The 13442-nt window shown below is 37.5% G+C and overlaps 1 pseudogene; it reads left to right on the forward strand.

Annotated features, from left to right (window-relative positions):
• Nucleotides 1–6509: 6509 nt before the first annotated feature.
• Nucleotides 6510–9144, forward strand: LOC138177637 (olfactory receptor 51G2-like; annotated as a pseudogene).
• The last annotated feature ends 4298 nt before the right edge of the window (nucleotides 9145–13442 follow it).

Below are 13442 nucleotides of genomic sequence, written 5' to 3' on the forward strand. Positions count from 1 at the left end.
ATTTTTATTATATCAGCTTGGACTACTCATGAGCAATTCATATTTTTCCAGTTGTTTAGATAGGACTTTATTTACATGAAAAATGTTTTGTAATTGTGTTGATATAGTTCCTGGGTTTGTCTTGACAGGTAGACTCCAAAATAGTTTATATTGTCTACAATTATTTCTCTTTCTATCTCTTACTAAGGGGCTTTCATTATAATATATAGAAATGTCAATGATTTATGTGGATTTATTTTATATCCTGCAGCTCTGTTAAAGTTGCTAGTTGTTTTGAGTAGATTTTAGTTGATTCTCTAAGTTCATCTTATCACCTGCAAAGAATGATAGTATTGCTTCCTCATTGCCTATTCTAATTCCTAATTACCATTTCAGAGACTCATCAATGTGCTGGTTAAACTAACTGCCCGAGATGTCATTCCTTCTAAAAGGAAGTGAAACAATATTCAGAATCTCTTTCAGAAGAGGAGAAAAATAGGCACTGACTTCTATAGAGAAAGCAGATAGATGTATAAGTAAGCCAAACACCAGGAGATTTAGGTAAGATGTTATGTAGGAAGAGATGCCTGAACTGAGTTTGGAAGAAATCTAGGGATATTTATATGCTGGTTTGAAGAGAGAGTTCATTCTGTACATGGGGAACAGTGTGTTCAAAGACAAAAAGATGAAAGATGTAAGACTGAATATCAGGTGTGATGGGCATAAAATAAAACAGTTTTGATGAGATATAAAGTATATGAAACATAATAATGTAAAATAAGACAGACACAGAGCCTGACAGTGAAGAAATTTAAATAACAGGTTTTCTTTTATTTTGTTAGATTTTTTATAGGCTATAGATAACTATTGGAGCTTCTTAAGTGGGGGAGTAACATGGTCAAGAATATCACTACATAAATCATGTTGCATAGAACAGATTGGAAATGTATAGAAATGGGGACACTAGTTAGGAGGCTTTTGCAATAGTCCTGGCAAAAAGAAATGACAGCCTAGTTCACTAGATTGGTAACCACATGCATAGGGAGAAGGGAATAGAGTCAAGAAATATTGTGGAAACAGTGTAGATAAAATTTGGAACTTGATCAGAAATGGAAAATGATTGAACATCTTTTTATATCTTTAACATCTTTTTACATCAATAAGAATTTATTGTCTACTATGTTATAGGTATCATACTGTACTGTGAACTAAAAGAAAAGCCAAAATAGCCTCTGCCCTAAAGGAAATCCCAATTTAAATGGGGGACAACATGAAAACAACTATGTACAAACAAGTATTATACAGTATAAATGGAAGCATTTGGGAAGACAGCATTAAGGCGAACTGAGAAAAATCGTACCTGTTGCAAAATGATGGGCTGTTAATTAAAATTTCAAGGAGATCAGGAAGAGAAGACGAGGAAGCCAGCATTTAAACATATTTTACCTCAATAATATATAATATGATTATTGTGATTATTTCTTCTACCCATCTGTGCACATAACAGCTGGGCACTGATTTACTATTTGGTCTTCAAGAACTTCTGTGGCTGAAAGAGCCATCACCCCACGGTCAATCTGTTGATGACATTCCATGAAGACCTATGCTGGTTTTTGAAAAATAGGAATCCCTGTGAGTCAGGTAGCTCAAATTTTAATATCTATAGGTGGAGAACAAAATCATTTTATTACTGAAAAGAAAGACAAAAGATGGAAACTCCATGGTACAGTGATTTATTTATTAGAAGAGAAAAAAAAAACATTCTAGCCATTAGGTAGTATAGGATTTGAGCTCAGGTATTCTGAGTCCAAGTCCAGCCTAAGACACTTATTAGATCTCTCTGGCATCAGGGCCAATATTCTATTCACTATTCACTAGCTTCCCCTATATTTCCATTAAGTACTAAATCAGTTCCTTACCTGAAAGATGAGGAAGGAAGTATAATGGGAGGCTTGAGAAAGGATCAAAAGAGCTGGAATAATCATTGTGAGTGGTAGAGTACAACTATTTGGGGAGATATAAAAGCATGGCTGTGCAATAGTGAGGCCAAGTTGAGATTATATAAAACTGCAGGATTCAAGCACAGTTTGCAATTTGAGGAAAGGGCAAGGAAATCAACTGGAGGGGGAGAGTGCAGACTTGCAGCAATCCTTCCAGGAGTGAATTGAGAAGGGAGATAAGTATAAACCAGTGCAAGTGAAAGAAGTGAAGTGTGGAGGGATTGGAGGTCATTGTGATGACAAAGAAGGGTCATAAGGGATGTAAGATATAAGGAAAGATGGAATTATGAGAAATTATGATCAGAGGAATACATTTCAGAATTCTTGAACATAGAAGCAAAACTCCTGTAGATGATGGTAAGATTCCAGCAGGGGTAGGAACCTGTAGCCTCAAGGCCGTATGTGGCCCTCTAGGTCCCCAAGTATGGCCCTTTGACTGAATCCAAACTTTACAGACCAAATCCCCTTAATAAAAGGATTTGTTCTATAAAACTTGGACTCAGTCAAAAGGCTGCACCCAAGGACCTAGAAGGCCACAGGTGGCCTCAAGACCACAGGTTCTCTACTCCTGAAGAGAGTGACCATCTTTCTGTGTATCTAAGGTGAAAGTGAGGCCATGTACAGTAAGTAGGTTGAGAAACTGGAAAGTTAGAGTACTTAAGGGATCATCACTATCAATATTAATATCTATATATCTATCTATATCTATCATCTATCTATCTGCATCTATCTATCTATCATCTATCTATCTGTTTATCATCTATCTATCATCTATCATCTATCTACATATCTGTTTTTGCTGTTGTTCACTCCTTTCAGTCTTGTCTAATTCTTTGTGACCCAGTTTGGAGTTTTCTTGGCAAAGATACTGGAGTGGTTTGCCATTTCCTTCTACAGTTCATTTTACAGATGAGTAAACTGAAGGAAACAGTTAAGGATCTTGCCCTGGGTCATATGATGTCTGTCTTGAGCTCAGGAAGATGAGCTCTTTTCTAAGACTTACATCCTTCATAAGCTTCATAGGCTAACAAGAAAAAGCCCCCCTCAGGCTTTTTAAAAACCTTAATGACTTATCTGTCTCAACTAACCCACTCATAGTCTTCATTCATACCAAGCCCACCGTACAATGCCCAGAACATAGTAAGTATGGTTCATAAATACTTATTAACAGATTGATTCTTTTTTAAAAATTTTCTTGTCTTTTTGGAGCTTATCATGGTCGGAGATGTTTTGTTAAGTTCTTTTTCAGTCACTTTCCATGACCCTATTTTGGATTTTCTTGGCAAAAATATTGGAGTGATTTAACATTTCCTTCTTCAGCACATTTTACAAATGAGGCAACTGAAGCACAGTAAGCAACTTGCCCCGGTTCACACATCTAGTGTCTGATCTTGTAAACATAAGTCTTGGTGATTCCATGCCTAAATGTTCTATCCACTGTGCCACCTATACCCCTTGCTTTCTCTCAGAGATGTTTACCTAAACCTAATTTATGCCAGCCTATTTACAGGTTTCCCAGAAGTTTTGGTAGATAGTGTGTCCTTTTGCTGGGAGTTAGTATTCTTGGCTTATTAAATTCTGCACTAGTATTGTCAATTGTTCCTGGTTTTTGAATATTAAATCTGCTTCATTTATGTACTTTTGGTACTTTTAAAAATCTAGTACAAGATAGTTGTGGTGCTTTTGGTTTTGTAATATGACTTAGGATGAATTATCAGTAAGCCCCCTTCCTTCCCTCCTTTATACTTATTTCCCTAGGGATTCTTGAGCTTTTACCCTCCTGATGAATTAGGTAATTATTTTGTTGAATTTTATAAGGTAATATTGTGGTGGTTTGACTGGGGCTCTTTTGCTTCTTGACCTCTAGCATCATTATGGCCCTGCTTTTTAGAGATGTATTATTATAGAATCATTTGCTTTAACTTTATTTTATAAATTTTGTGACACTCAAAAATGAAATGGCCTCCACCTTCAAACACAGTACAAAGCTATTATTTTGCTTTTGAGAATGTGTGTATGTGTTTGTATATATGTGTATGTATATCTATATATACATATATCTCTATCTATCTATCTATCTATCTATCTATCTATCTATCTATCTATCTATATATATATATATATATATATTTGGGGAGGCAATCAGGGTTAAATGACTTGCCCAGGGTCACAAGCTAGTAAGCATCAAGTGTCTAAGGTTGGATTTGAATTCAGATCTTCCTGACCCCAGGGCCAGTGCTGTATCTACTGTACTACCTAGCTGACCCCCAATATTGTCTTACTTGCCACAAATAAGCATATAATGTGCAGTGCTTCCTCGCTCTTTCTGTTGTTTCAATTAACCTCTGACCATATCTGGATCAAATTCCTTTGCAAAAGGGAAATTCTAAGGCAATTAGAACTATAACTTATGCAAATAATGATTTCCAAATTTTTCTTAATTAGGGACATTCAAATAGGACATTAAATTTGCAAAGCCCTTTATACATATAATCCCATTTTCTCTTTTTGACAATTTTCTAATGGGATCCTATATAAGATGGTTTGATGGAAAGAGAGTCAGCTATAGAGTCAGAGCCAGGAAAACCTAGGTTTAATACCTGTCTCTTCTATACACTGTCTGTGATGCTTTCTCTGTTCTGATCACAGTGCACAGGGCTGGGCACACAGGTACTCAGTAAATGCTTTTTAAAAACTTATTTCAGAAACCATTGTACAATGAAAAGAATACTGAATCTAGAATCATAAGATTTGGCAAAACTCAGCTGTTATTTGTTAATACTTTAGTGAGAATTAAGTGCTCTAAAAGGGAAATAGAGATAAGAGTGTTGAGTCATGTAGATTCTTTTCTCAGTAACAGCTCCCCATTGTTCTTCTAATCTTGCTAAAGAAAGCTTTCCTACCTCTGGGATAAGAAGAACAGCTTATGCTTTATTCATGGTCACTGACAATCTTGGGATTCTATTATGACTTCTTATGCCCTTGAGATTCCCAAGAGAGAAGCTATATATGCCAAACCTACAGCTAAGGGTGTATGGAGCTAGCCTCAGAAGAGTCATCTTACTGATACCAAGTGAGTCTATGAGTGGGAAGTGAATACCTTGAGAGGTAAGAAAAGAAGAAGAAAGCTGTGAAAGTAGCATGGAGAGAAGGTGGAAAGAATAGGCAAGGACTTCTGCTGTTCAATATCTTTATTAATGATCTGGACAAAGGTATAAATTGCATACATATGAAATTTCAGGTGACATAATGCCAAGAGAAATAGCTTCTATGTTGGATTATATCCCAATAGAGTTGAGATTCAAATTGTTCTTTGAAATGCTAAAAGAATGAGTAGAATCCAACATATAGACTTATACTTAGGTTTAAAAATCAACTGTATAAGTGGAGAAAAGAAATACGAAGAGACAGCAATCCATTTGTAAAAGAAAAATCTTGGTCTTACTAAAGAAGTGAAATGTGATAGGCAGTAATTTGTTGAATTTAATTGAAATTGCCGTTTTAAGGCAGTCAACAGCATCATACATGCTTAGAGGACATTAAGGGAGCACAAAACAAGGAAGGTAATTTTTTCGGGACTCTATTTTACCTTGTCCAGTGCACATCGGGAGCATTATTTTCACAGTATAGCTTAAGAAAAAATGACACATTGGAGTAAATCAGAAATGACCAATCAGGATGATGAGTTGATTGTAGGCTTACTGTAGGAGGATCAGTTGAAGGAACCAGGGAGTTTAGCATAGAGCAGAAAATATTTAGAGAGAGAGATGATAGTTGTCTTCAGTTATTCAAAGGTCTGTCATTTGTAGAAGAGATTGGCCTTAGGGGGAAGAAATAGTAATCATGAATGTAAATTGCAGAGAAGCAAATTTAGGCTCATTATAAGGAAAAACCACCTCATAATTTAAGCCATTCATAAATGGACCAGGTTAATTAATCCAAGATATAATTGCCATTATTATTATGTGAATATAATACCAGCTAGAATATCTATCTATGGTTTAAAAGTACTTCATAATTATTATTTCATCTGATTTTCACAACAGCACTAGGGATAGGAGTTATTATCTCCATTTTACAGATGAGGAAACTGAGGCAGATGGAGGTTAAGTGACTTGTCCAGGATCATACAGCTGGTAAGAGGCTGAGACTAGATTTGAACTCATGAGTTCATAGCTCCACATCCAATGTTCTACCTTCTACACAACTACAAATGTTCCATCAGGGAGTGGGATATGGGAATGATACTTAGTGGGGGTATTGTACAGAGGACTTCATTTGTTGTGGGTTAGATTCAATGATATCTGGAACCTTTTCCAATTTTAAATTCTGTGATTCATTAAATGGAATAGATAGTAAGGAAATACAGATAAAGGACAAAGGGAATAGGAATGAATACCCAACTGATGAGGAATGGACAGTGGTTCTGGAAATGTAGGTGACGAAGGTAGTGGGGGGTGACAAGAGTTGTGGCATACAAAGTGTGAGAAAATAAACCCTACATAAGACCTTTCCAAAAGGATAGGCACAGGGTGTAGACTGAGGAGGGAGCACATGGAGAGTAAAACTGTGGAGAGGGAATAGAAAATAAGGATAGGTTTGGTAGGGAATGACAATGTGGAACTAGTAAGGCATGATGTTCATAAAGGGTGCTAGTGTGAAGACCAGTTCCTTAGACAGTAGCTCAACATGTCTGAATGGAGGTCTGATATATGTGCTTCTGTTGTTTTAATGGGGAATAGCAGTGATCCACTGACCTTTTCTAGCAGCCCATTTTTCTTTTGGGGTCTATTACTGGGTTTCTGTGACCAGAGTACCAACTCTCCTCTACTCAGGAATTAAATGAATGAGGGAGGAAGTAGAGGATCTAAGAGAAAAAAAAGGAAGGCAAAGGGAAAATAATTCAGTGTGGGTTACAGAAACATAGACCCTGGGAGGCCTCAAACTGGTATAGAAGGGAATGGAACTGTGTTGCTAGTTACATTAGTAAAGCATGCAGGGAGTTCTAATTTAAACATATTAATATCAAGATTCTGAATCCTGTCACCTCTTTTCTTAGACTTTTTGTTTTTCTTAAATTTCTTAGGAGACATTCTTTTTGAAAATTCTAATCTTGTCTTACCTGAATTAAGCGGGAAAAGAATTTGTCAGAAGGGCCTGGGGATGGGATTTCCTTCTCTTTCTCTAGAAATTGGGGATGGTGTAGAAGGCTGGGTATGATTTAGATTTTAAGAATAGAATCATGGGACTTTGGAGGAGAAGATGAAAACTGGAACCTATGCACAGTGTAGGTCCCATCTCCACAATTGCTTTCCTTCTGGGGATCACTTTATAAGAGTGATGGAAGAGTATGCAGCAAGAATAAGAGGATAGCTAGTACAGACTGAGAAAGGAGGGGGGAGCAGGAGCTTATAGAAAGGATACCAGGGCTTGAGATGTGGAAAGGGACTTGTTCCTTAAAGTGGACCTGGCAGATTGACACCTATGCAGACAAGAAATCCCAATATGAGGGGGAGAAAAGCATTGGAGATTCAGAGTGAATGATTTTCATTTAATCCTCAGGACAACTTTTAAGACCTTGGATAGTAATTCACCTTCAGCAGGTAGACATAACAGCATAGAGGAAAGGAAACAAGTTAGACCACTAGGCACTCAACTAAGGACTTCCCTTTGTGAAAGAAACTCAGAGATTGCCCCCTCTCCCTGCCGCTGTCCAGAATCCATAATACCCTAATCATGTGCTAACAAGAACCTCCCTCACTTTTCTATAATACAGGAAAAGCACCTCGTTTATAGTTTTCATAAGAACCAGATGAATAAAATGAGGCTCAAAGCGGTTACTTAGTGGATACTTAGGATCACATAAATATGAACAAAGTCTAGTTTCAAACCAAGTTATTGGGATCAGGTGAAGTGTTCACTTAACTTCTGATGCTATTTATGAAATCATAGAACTAATGATTTGATAGTTGGGTCTATACAAGGATGAAATGGATCATATTAGTGAACTAGGTAATCATCCCCGAATAATAGGGGATGATGCAGAAAGACAAAAGAAGAATATGGGAGGTGAGCATCAATATAGTCAATGAGGAAATAATACAGTGATACAATACCTAATGAAGCCCTTAGTATAACTGGTCTTTAATTTTCTTGCAGGATGGATTGGGTGTGAGATGGGATTGTGGCTCTGTGCAGAGACACGATGGTGGACTTCAATGCCAGTAGTGATCTATCCACCATATTTTACCTTACTGGAATTTCTGGCTATGAGGCAGTGCACCATTGGATCTCCATCCCTTTCTGCATTCTTTACCTGGTTGGGATAGTGGGCAACTGTACCATCCTTCATATAGTCCGAACTGACTCAAGCCTCCATGAACCCATGTACTATTTCTTGGCCATGTTGTCCCTCAGTGACATGGGAATGTCTCTTCCCACTCTTGTATCACTCTTCCAAGTGCTGTGGTCCATCTCCAGAGAGATTGAATTTAACACCTGTGTGATACAGATGTTCTTCATCCATACTTTCTCCTTCACAGAATCAGTAGTGCTACTATCAATGGCCTTTGACCTCTTTGTAGCCATCTGTAACCCCCTGAGGTATTTCACCATCCTCACCCCACAGCGTATTGCCAAGATTGGAGTAGCAGCTTTCCTCAGGAGTGCATTCTGCATGATTCCACTTTTGGCCCGCCTTGCATAGTTCCCTTTTTGTCCCTCTCATGTCCTCTCTCACTCCTACTGCCTACATCAGGACATTATTCGTTTGGCTTGTGCTGATACCAAGTTTAATGTCATCTATGGATTGGTTTTAATTACTGTACTATGGGGATTTGACTCTCTGGGCATATTGGTGTCCTATATCTTTATTCTCCGTTCTTTGCTGAGCATTGTATCCTGGGAGGAGAGGTTCAAAGCCCTCAATACATGTGCCTCTCACATCTGTGCTGTCCTCATACTCTATGTGCCAATGATTGGCCTGTCCATAGTACACCATTTTGCAAAGCATGCTTCCCCCCTTGTCCATATCCTTATGGCCCACATCTACCTGCTCGTGCCCCCTGTACTCAATCCCATCATCTACAGTGTAAAGACCAAGCAGATCTGTAGAGGGGTTATATGTCTACTTGTCTCTAAGAAAATCTGTTCTATTTTAGGGTAGATACTATGAAGAAATAATCTCCAAGATACTAGTCCCTGTGGTAGACTGAGAATCAGAGCTAAAAGGGTATAGAAGCATCATAATCCTTCTTCCAGCCAAGTGAAGTTCAGCTCAGAAGGGAAAATAGCAATTCTAGGAGAGACTTTTTACTCCTGGTGAGAGAACTAGCTACAGCAGTGGTGTCAAATTCAAATAGAAAATGACCCAGTTGTCATAGTGAATTAGGAAGCCACAAATTAACATTTTCTATGTTTTATTTATATTTATGTAATTTTTTAAATATTTAAAGTTAATGATTTCCCATTTACAGTTTGATCTAACTCAGACACTGGCTCCCAGGACATGAGTTTGACAACTGTTTTACAGTCTTATCTTCCCCAAGACTCTTCATACTATTCAAGTAAATATCTTAGTTTTTGTCACTTTTAGCCTGACTTTAATATATATATATGATTTCCCCCATTAGATGTCAAAACAATATTTAATATTTTTAATGTTTTGAGTTCTAAATTCTATCCCTGCCTCCCTCCCTCCTCTCCCCCCTCCCTCAGATGGTAAACAATCAGATTAGGTTATACACGTGTAATCATGTAAAACATTTCCATACTAGTTATTTTGTACAAGAACACTGGAATAAAAGAATGAAAGAAAGATAGTGAAAAATAGCATGCTTCGACCTGTTTTCAAACAATATCAGTTCTTTCTCTGGAGACAGTATGCTTCATTATTTAGGCCTCGGGGATTTTCTTGGATCATTGTATTGCCAGGAATAGCTAAGTCATTCACAGTTCTTCATCAAATAGTATTGTTGTTACTGAGTGCAATATTCTCCTGATGCTGCTCACTTCACTTTGCATTAGTTTATGTAAGTCTTCCCAAGTCATCCTGCTTGTCACTTTTTACAGTACAACAATGTTCCATTAAAATTACACACCACAGTTTATTTACCTATTCCCCACTTGATAGGCCTTCCTTCAATCTCAAATTCTTGGCCACCACAAAAAAGCTGCTATAAATATTTTTATGCAAAATAGGACCTTCCCCCCTCCTTTTTGATGTTTTTAGTATATAGTAGTGTTATTGCTGGATCAGAGTTTAATAATCCTTTGGGCATAGTTCCGAATTGCTTTTCAGAATGTTTAGATTAGTTCATAGCTCCACCATTTAGTATCCCAGTCTTACCACATCCCCTTCAAAATGCACCATCTAATTTTTTATTAGCCAATATTATTATGTTAGACACTCTGAAAAATGTGAGGTGGTACCTCAAAGTTTTTTTTAATTTACTTTTCTCCAACCAATATTGATGTAAATATTTTTTCATATGACTTTGATTTCTTTGTCCAAAAGCTGCCTATTCATATTGCAGGCTGGCTCTTATCCATGAACATTGGTTTCTTCCATATGTAATATTTCATCTTTTCTCTATTTTTGCCTGCTTTCTTTCTCATATTTAGCATGGAAAATTTATAACTGCTGCCAGCTGCCTACATCCCAGCTATTTTTACGTTGCCCTGAAGTAGCAAGCCAGTATCAAGGTGAAAGGTTTTTGTTATAGAGTGCTTGTGGCCATGTGACTAGAATATAGACTTAGATTTCAATTGATGGATTAGAAAAAACATACTTGTTTCAACTGATTTCTCCATTAAATGGCTGTATACAGAATAAACATTTCTTTTTCTGATCTAGATTCGTTTCTGATGTAGTTGCTGCAGTTTTATAAGCTCCTTTCCCATATAACCCATCTCTGCAATGAGCCAGCTCTAAATGCTAGGGCAATTAAGCAAATCCCCAAAGAATACTGATTGAATGAAGTATGAACGGTACGTCATATAGTAGAATGACCCATATTGGAACAGCATACCCTTTTGGGCAGTCTAACACACCTCAGCTGCTGAGATAACACAGTACCATTGAGGACCATAGGTTTGTTTGGTAGGGAAAGGAAAGACACTTGAAATAACTGATTAATTTTCTACATTTAATAAAACAAGCAGATGGAAGTGCAGATTAGCTCGGAAACCAAAAGATTACCGCCCAATAACATTTCAGATATGGGGAGTTACAGAGAAGTGATACCAAGATTGAAAAGGTGGTACAGAGACGGGTTATCACAGAAAGACTAACCCCCTTGCTATGTGTGTTTTTATTTCCAAGATTGACATCCCTCTTCTAAATCCTACATATAATAAATAAGTCACTTTTACATGGCACTTGAAGTTTTGTGAAACCTTTTTTTCTGATAAGTACATTGTGAAATAATTGACACAGCAGAGCTCTGACTACATTATTTTACTCAAGAAACTCCCAAAGCTTCTTATGAAGGGAAAAAAATGAACTATTATTTTCAGCATTGAAGGTCATTCCCAGTAAAATTTCAGCTTATCACGCCAGCATGATTTTACATCTCTCATATTCTTAAAACCCATCCAAATTTATCTGTTGAATATTTACTATGAAACACGTTCCATCTACTGTACAAGCTTTTTATGATCTATACATGGAAAACTTTGTCTCCTTACTTTGTTCTCTTAAAATTTCTGGCTTCATTGAAAGATCACCTCAGTTACCACCCCCTTAAAGAGGTTTTCTTGATTTTTCTGTTGTGTCCCAACATAAGTTACATTGTATTTTTTATATCGGCACATATGTGTACATCTTGTGCCCCCCCCCAGACCGTAGAATTTAAACTCCTCACCTATTCCCTCCACTTTGTTAATTTCTTCTTATATCCTTTCCATCTTTCAAAATATACCCCTCTAGAAGTCCAATCTAATGCAAGAAGTCCTGTCTGATCACACTGATCTTTGCCATTGTCTATCCTCTGAAATCTTGTTGCTTGTGCCAGGCAATTAATGACATTGCATTACGATTGTTTTTGGAGTGAGTTATTTTTATAGTAGTTTGTACACTGAAAAATATGTATAACGTCTGACATGGTGTGCCTCCCATCTCCTTAACAATCTTAGTAAAGGACAGGCCAGCAAATATTTGTTTGATTTAGGGGAAACAGTGCTTTGAAGTCAGGAAAGGATTTAAATCTTGGTTATGTTACTCATCGCCCCCTAAATTCTCTGATTCTTGGCTTTAATCTATAATATTGTAAGGTTATACTAGTGATCTCTAAAGTAGCTTCCAGTCCCAATTCCTAAACTATTGTAAGGATCCATCTAAGTAAGGTGTTCTATTTCAAGGAACCCCATGAATATGTGCCTGGAAAATTAAATATACTTCAATGGGGTCCCCTTGACAAGGATGGAAATTGGAGAACTAACTACACTATTAGATATCCAGTAGTTTCATACAAAAGACAGGCAAGAAAGTTGGGAAGGCAAACACTTCCTCACCAGGGGACTCCCCATGGTTTCTTATTTTCATTAGGACAGGGTTTTTTTTTTCACAAGGGACACAAACAGTTCCATAAACAGAGAGATTTTCCTGAGATATGGGCACTGACCTGCTTTCCTTTTCTGACATCAGACATAGCACTTGGAGAGACAAGCAACTATACAATTCATTTCCCCAACTTAAGGGCTTAGGAAGCCATTTGTCCAGACTGAGAGCAATCATCCTGCAACTGAGTGAGTTGTTGTTGGGGAAACAGCAACCACAGAGGGGCAAAGCAAGGACTCAGGAATGGGGAAGAAGAAAGGGGGTTTAGTGTGAAATTGAGAATGTAGGGGAAGGACAGTAGGGACTTGAGCTGTTTTAACAGCTTTAGCAATGTCTGAGGTGAAGGGATAGGTGGGAAGTTTATCAACATTGCAGGTGATACATGGCTAGAGAAGACCTCATTTTCTTAGGTTATACATGTGTATTTATGCAAAACACTGCCATCATAGTCATGTTATGAAAGAAAAACTGTATTTCCCTCCATCCTATTCTGCTGCCTCACTTATTCTATTTTCTCCTCTGACCCTGTCTTTTGCAACGTGTTTTCTTCTGACTACCCCTTCCCTCAGTGTGCCCTCCCTTCCATCATTCCCCCCCATCCCTTTCCTCCACACTTTCTTGTAGGATAAAATACTCAACCAAGTATGAATATTATTCCCTTTTAAGCCACATCCAATGAGATTGTGGTTCACTCATTCTCTCTCACCTTCCCCATTTTCCCCTCAATTGTGAAAACTTTTTCTTGCCTCTTTTATGTGACATAATTTACTCTATTCTCTCCCTTTCTCCGTCTCCCAATATATTCCTCTCACCCCTTGGTTTTATTTTTATAGATTTCATCTCTTCATATTCAAATCTCCCTGTGCCATCTCTCTCTCTCTCTCTCTCTCTCTCTCTCTCTCTCT

This window comes from Petaurus breviceps, unplaced genomic scaffold (genome assembly GCF_028583685.1).
Source record: "Petaurus breviceps papuanus isolate PSGF00001 unplaced genomic scaffold, PetGlider_PUasm1.0 90444, whole genome shotgun sequence".
Lineage (NCBI taxonomy): Eukaryota > Metazoa > Chordata > Mammalia > Diprotodontia > Petauridae > Petaurus > Petaurus breviceps.